Source organism: Talpa occidentalis, unplaced genomic scaffold, assembly GCF_014898055.3.
Source record: "Talpa occidentalis isolate TD23 unplaced genomic scaffold, MPIMG_talOcc4v2.1 talOcc4.9, whole genome shotgun sequence".
NCBI classification, from domain to species: Eukaryota; Metazoa; Chordata; class Mammalia; order Eulipotyphla; family Talpidae; genus Talpa; species Talpa occidentalis.
Genome location: NW_023605305.1, coordinates 7226331 through 7233728, shown reverse-complemented (window position 1 = coordinate 7233728; position 7398 = coordinate 7226331). Strand labels below are relative to the sequence as shown.

The window sequence follows — 7398 nt, the reverse complement described above, 5'->3', positions numbered from 1 at the left end:
CTATTTTCATAGCTTTACATAGTAGAATGGAAATTGTTTGTTACTTTTCAATAAGGTTATATAGTTTGGATATCATATTACTGTTTAGTGAGCAACCTATTTAAAGCTGTAAGTCTTAGAATATATGAAGCAGAGAAACTTTTTCATAATTAATGAGGTTTGACTGGTAAACATCTTTTAAAATATGGAGCCCATAGGAGGAGTTTAGATAAGATAGCACTAGAAATCAATATTTTGATCATCCAAAAAGCTGGTTCTCCTTACCAGGAAATTGGCATGCTGGGACTTCATGCATTCTTTTTTTTTTTAATTTAAATATTTTATTTTATATAATTCTTACATCTTTTTTCATCTTTGCACAATGTTTGCATTTTCATTTTGGTTATATTCCCCATACAATTGCACCCCCCCTTATTTTGACTCTAGTCCTTCCTTTTCCTGTCCCTCCTCCCCACCCCCATCATGCTCAGCGATGTAAGTCAGAAAGAAAAAGAAAAATACCGATGGTCTCACTCATAGCAGGAATTTAGAAAACATAAATAAGAGACCAGGAAAAAGACTAATCAATACAAAGTAAAAATCAAAATCAACAAGCAACTATAAACCATGCATTCTTGAAGTCAAATAAAGCCCTGCCTCTTGTCTTGGCCAAAGAAGCGGGAATAGCAGGATGCACGGTCATTTCTAGGACAAAGCCTTTAGTTGTCAATGTAACATTTGCTACCTTCTTTCCTGTCATGGTTACCTAAGATACTTCAGATTGTGGAAGTTTCTGTGGGATGCAGATTTCCAGGGGAAATAGACATGTGGGATGAGGAGGAAATAAGTCTTTGTTGTTTTAAAACACTGAGATTTTAGGGATACTTGTTACTTCAGCACATGTAGCCCATACTTGCTAATACTGAAATCAGTACCTTGAAGTAAACTGCTACCTTAAACAAAAACTAAAATACATGATATTCATTTGGTAATTGGTGTTGAGGCACAAGTAAACTGTAGTCAGAGGCTGGAAGATCTTGAGATACGTTAGGGAGTAGAGAAACACTGGCAAATCATCACCTGGTGTGGATGTAACATACAAGGCTCCTTTCAAGCTAGACAAGAATAGGACTGAATGATCACCCTAGGGCAACAGGCATACATCCCAAGGTATGACCAGGAATGCCTGGGGGCATTGACTGATGTGCTTTGTGCCCCAGGGACTGATCAGTGGACTGCATTGTTACTAAGATTGGAGCAATGGGTGGGTGTAGGGAGTATGTCAGTGGACTTACTCTCCCTAAAGCCCAATATTCAGTATTCAGTTTGACCCATCCTTTTCTCTGTCAATAAAAAGGCTAGGATCTTGCTCTTGAGAAGCATCCTGAAGCTCCCATTTCCTTTCTTTATCACTGTGGTGTTGCTGATGCAACAGCCTAGGGTGACAAGGAGGAGCATGTCCACCCTAATGGATGTGCATATTTAGGTGAACAGGTTAGAAAACAGAATATAATTAGGGTGTGCAGATTGCTACTGACTGCATTTGGCAAGGTATTTTAAGTATGGGATAAACTCAGAGAGAGTTGGTCATTTTGCAAACAGTAAAGGAAAGAAAAATGAAAAAAAGTTCATAAATTCAAGGACTTGTAAAGTTGGAAGCCACAAATAATTCTCAAGGACACACACTATGAATGAAAATTGACAAAGTCTTGGAGCAGTAAATGTCAATTAAAACTCAATCTGTTGCAAGATGAGATGAAAGATGTACCATCATACCCACTGTTAAAACATCTAAAAGATTCAAGGTGTCTCAAGTAAGATCCAGAGACTCTGTGGTCCAGAAAATCCTATCAATTGTGTCAAATATCTCAGGGAAAATAAAGTGGTCCTTCCACAAGCACCTGACAGTTTCAAGACATAATGAATTAAGTTGAGAGGGAAGAAAGAGGTAATGAGAAAGCAGAGAGATACAGCAAATAGGATTGCATTTTGAAATGAATGGTGGGTGTAGCTTGAGCACAAGTTGCTGGCTAGAATCAGAAAGTTAAGAAGCAATAACTTTTGGGTGGGGCAAATGGTAATAAGAAAATATGCATCAGTTGGGACTAAGAGAGACTGTGACGGTTGTAGTCTTCAAATGACCCTTTGGGTCCCAGCCCCACACATACAGTGTGAGCTGAGAAAGGCGTTCACCTCCTCAGGATGGCTTATCCCCCAAGGGGAATAGTCAAAGGGAAGAATATTCAGAGGCCAGAGCCAAAGTCCACAAAGGAATGGCCAGGGGAGAACCTTCCAGAGAATGGAGTCATAGTCTTTTCAGCGAATGTCCATCACCCCATCTTTGGGAGGGGTAACCTCCCAACGTTACCTACCTACGTTAGGTAACTGGATATATGAGGGGCAGCCTCCCCATCTCTTTGGTTCTGTTTTAGAGACTATCTTTCATCACCCAGAAATACTGGACCTTGAGCTTGATGTCCTGCCTGAAAGGGAATTTCATAAGGGGATATGGATATTTGTGGACAAGAAAGAATGGGAACTCTTTGGTGACTATATAGACATTGAGGCCAATCACCAGTATTTTCAGGCCTTCTTCTCTTGGGTCCATAGCAGGCCTGGGCCTCCCTTGGGGACGGCCATGAAACTTGATTCAGCAAGTGGACTACAAGTGGAAGTACTTCTTTGGGAAAATCTTTGAGAAACAGTGTGCTATTTGCTATGTTTCCTCCTGTACCCCAGAGATTGGCTCCCACTCTAGGTGGTGAAAGCTCATTTGTTTTGGTTCCTGAGTGAGAAGACATTAGAAACTGCCCACAGCCTGCAGCCATGACTCCAGACTTCAAGATGCTGTGAATGAGAAATAAGCCCTTGTTGTTATAATTCTCTGCATTGAGGGACAAACCTAGTCCACTCTGCCTTTGATGTGAGACCTTTCTTTTAGATAAAAGAGTGGAAACAACTGATTTGAGATGGCACTTTCCTGTAACACCAGCAATCAAGAGCTTGTGTATAGAATGGATTACAGATGAATGAGTCCGACTTCAGGAAGGCATTTGGAAGCTGTCTGAAGAAAAAAGAAGAGCAAAGAGGCTAAAGTTATAGCAATGGACTTGAATTTAGTCTTCCAAGATGAGTAGAAGTTTGCTTCCATTCCAGACCATTTTCCGTAGTTCAAATGCAACTGGTAAGGGAATGTCCTTGCATCTTTCTGTACATTATTTTCAGACCAAGTTTTTCAGACAACCTCTAGCAAATGTGTTAGGATTGAATGAGTCATGGCTAATTTGAGCACAAAAATTAACTTCTGAGCCTTCACAGTCATATTGGGCTGTAAAGCCCTTCTGGTGAATGGAAAGTAAAATGCATAATTTGGAAGCCAACTAGCCTATAATGGCTTGTGTTTCTACGTGAGCCCAAAGGAACCCGGGGGAGTTCATTTTCCCAGGGGTGCCCCTGGCGAAGAACTCTCTTTTAGAATTTTATTTCGAGGACTATAACTTCTGAGCCTTGAATTCTGGCACTAAACATTCATTAATAGGAAATCTGCTCTCTGTAATGAGTTGTAATCACTGAATTTGGACTATATGATTAATCATAGAAAAAATATAGCCCCACCACCTGCCATTTGAAATTCCTGGCAAGATCTGAGTGAAACTCTCTAGAGATCAATGGTAATGGGGGGTGAATGATACTTTTATCATACACAATTATCATTTTTTGATCAAAGAAATGCAAATAACTTTGACTGTACAGCTGGCTAGTGCTGCCTTGGTGAGCCAGGGACAAAATTATAAATACTAAGTTCTATTGCCGTCTTTCACATCCTCAGTAATAAAATCCAGGTTTCAGTTTAAAAGGAAAGCATGTCCTTCTGTAATTAAGTATCCTCTATGCTACACTTTAAGTAAAAGCCACTCAACAATTAACAGTATCTTGAACCCAAACACTCCCATTCCAAGAAAGGGAAAACTGGGCAAAACCATTTCTTAGCACAGATAGAAATCTCTTGTTGTCTTGGCTGGGTCACTCGCAATACAAAAGATTCTGGTTGGCTGTGACTTTGAGATGGATTTTTAGAAAAGACAAACACTCAGCATTTCCTTTGACTGTTTGCTTACACCTCAATCAATAAATCTCTTTACTTTGACAAACCACTATTGCTAAGTCACCATGTACACTTCACAGAGCCCAAAGGAGCATCCAGTGCATGGTCACGTGCACACTGGCCACTCAAGGCTGCCAGGAAATGTTCCTGTCCATTCTCATGACTTACAGAGCTAACTCTGGAGACTGCATTCCAAAAATGGAATCTCTTTAAAAGAGCTTGAAAACAAAGCAAAGACGCTGATAATATTTTTGTGATTAAAAAAACCCTACTATTTTAAATAGCCACATTTTAGAGCTGCAAAAGACTTCACATATCTAATCCAACCATTTGAAAAGTAAAGAACTGACGTCTACAGATTTGAGTGCCCAACGTCGAGTTTAAAACGTTATTTCCGGATGCAAGCGTGACTTTGTAGATAGAAGCTTCATCATGATTCAAAGCAGGTGGTATCAGAGGCCAGCAGAAAGCCTGCTGACCGACTCCTCATTTCTATATTATCTGCAGATGACCAAGAACAGGAACAGATCACTGCCAGCAGATAGTTTTCAGCATGGAGCCCATTTTATGGTTGGAGTTCCTCTTTAATTTTGTGACTTGGTGGGATGGCAGATGCTGGAGGTCTTAGGGCTCAGCCATGGGGTGCTGGAATAATGTCATGGGGGGTGGCAGGATGCAGGTAAAGAAAGGGATCCTGGGTTATTTGGAAGCAGTCAGTGATAAGACTATCATTAGGAAATATATTATGGGCCTCCCTGGTGGCACAGGGGTTAAAGACAGCGCTATCAAGCTATTGCCAGCCACTGCAACACAAGTTCGATCCCCGGCCAGGGAGCTGACCCACATGGTGCAGCAGACCTCTCCTGTCTCGCCCGCTGCTCCCCATCAGCGGTGTATTTCAGTCGATCTGCCTGTTCTGCTCCCCACTCTGTCTCTGGTGAATCCTCTCACCCCCTGCACCTCTAACCTACACCCCAGTCCTTGTATGCATAAATAAACATATCTTTTTTTTAAAAAAAGAAATATATTCAATCTCTAATTTAGTCAGAGTCAGGATTCTCAAATGTCTGTGTATATAAAAGATCCCTAGAGAGCTTAATAAAATACAGAGCAGAAGCAGAATCGCTTGGGAAGGATAACTGAGGTATTTTGAGACAGAACCTGGGAATCCAAGATCCTTTCATGCCACCTGAGTCCAGGAGGTACTGGATTGGGATTTCCATCTACCCAAATCACAAGTAGCCCTCCCTGTCCTCACCCCACCAAAGATCTGGTGCATGCAAGGCACATGGGGCTGGTGACAAAGGAGAGGGCCTGGAGTTTGGCCCCTGCCTCTGCCCTGTTCTCCCGGGTTCTGTGTCCTGGATTCTGAGCCAGCGAGGACGAGGACAGAAGGAGCGGCGGTAAAATGCTTAGCATCACACGTGATGGACAGCAGACACTTAATCCTTGAGAAATCTTTCCTGGCTTTCTGACAACAAAGATAATATTCGGGCCAAATCATGCCTAAGTTGACACTGGGATTCAATTATTAATGTGTCAGGGTGAGGGATAAAATAATCAAATTGGACTCTGTCTAAAAACACCTGAAGGGAGAAATCAAATACGATACAAAAATGAACAACGATGTAAGAAAGTTTAATTAAACAGGGAACAGACTTATCCCCCGGCATCAATAACTAGAGTGTTGGAGGAGGCATATAAAACAACAGTTTGCAGACACTGGGCAACAGATCAGATCTGTGATCCCTGGGATAAGGGGAGCATCAAGGAGTGTGTGGGGTCACCCTGACTTTCTGCCTGGAGGCATACTACAGACTGTAGAACAGGGACAGGCTCCCAAGCAGAGTTCAGAGGACAAGCTGATTAGTGCGAGTGAGTTAAGAGTTTGAGGGCTGAGTCTAGAGAGGATGGGACTTTGTTGGAAGATCTCCAGAAATCTGCTTTGGTGACCCCCCAGTGTCTGCTGAAAACAGAGCTGCATGTGGCAGGGGGAGCTGAACGGGGCAGGCAGAGCCTGTGAGCAGTGAGCTGAGTGCTCCCTGGAGCACACACAGGCCTGGTGACCTAGGACTGCAGCCAGGTTGTCAGGGGATTCGGGGGTCACAGGTCATCCAGAAGAGACCAGACTTGAGAAAGGCCACCGAAGAGCAGCTGTAAAATTATTTGAGATCCATCTCAGCCAAGCTAGAGACATCCCTTGAGAGGGTGAAACTGACATAAATAAGCTAACTGCCCCCCTGCACAGAAGACAATTCTATTTAAAAGAAGACAACACAGTCTAAAACCCTAACTGTAAAATTTACAATGTTCAATACTGGATAAAAAAATACTTGAGAGACCCAGAAGTAGAAACACATAACCAGAAAAATATATAAGTGGCTCCCCCCACCCACCCTCAAAAACAAAAATGGTAAAGGTGATGGAATTAGCAGAGGAGGAAGTTTAAAAGTTATTTTTTTGTGCTCGCTTCGGCAGCACATATACTAAAATTGGAACGATACAGAGAAGATTAGCATGGCCCCTGCGCAAGGATGACACGCAAATTCGTGAAGCGTTCCATATTTTTCAGGGAAATGCAAATCAAAACTACCATGAGATACCATCTCACACCAGTGAGAATGGCACATATTAAAAAAACTAGCAACAACAAATGTTGGCGAGGATGTGGAGAAAAAGGAACTCTTGTGCACTGTTGGTGGGAGTGCAAACTGGTCCAACCACTATGGAGAGCTGTGTGGAGATTTCTGGACCTACTAAACATAGGGCTTCCATATGATCCAGCAATTCCACTCCTAGGTATTTACCCAAAGGACACAGAAACATCAATTCCAAAGAGCACCTGCACTCCTATGTTTATAGCAGCACTGTTTACAATAGCTAAGCTTTGGAAACAACCCAAATGCCCAAAAATAGATGACTGGATCAAGAAGATGTGGTACATATATACCATGGAATATTACTCAGCATTCAAAAAAGATAAACACATGCAATTTGCAGCAACATGGATGGCACTGGAAGGGATCATGCTCAGCGAAATAAGCCAAAAAGAAAAAGAAAAATACCGAATGGTCTCACTCATAGCAGGAATCTAGAAAACTTAAATAAGGGACCAGGAAAATGAATATAAGAAAGTGAAAATCAAAATCAACAAAAAACTATGAACCAGAGACACTTTTTGGGGGGTGGGGGGCGGGAGGGGAAGGATTGGGGTCAGAATGGGGCGTTTGCAATTGTATGGGGGAATATAAAAATAAAATTTAATATTTAAAAAAAAAAAAAAAGTTATTTTAACAATTTTCAAGTACTTAAAG

At 41.8% G+C, this 7398-nt stretch overlaps 1 non-coding gene across 1 annotated transcript; it reads left to right on the top strand.

Annotated features, from left to right (window-relative positions):
- The first annotated feature begins 6546 nt into the window (after positions 1-6546).
- LOC119237397 (U6 spliceosomal RNA) lies at positions 6547-6653 on the top strand. The gene has a single exon (XR_005123322.1). It is a non-coding gene; the product is annotated as a U6 spliceosomal RNA (small nuclear RNA).
- Positions 6654-7398: the final 745 nt, after the last annotated feature.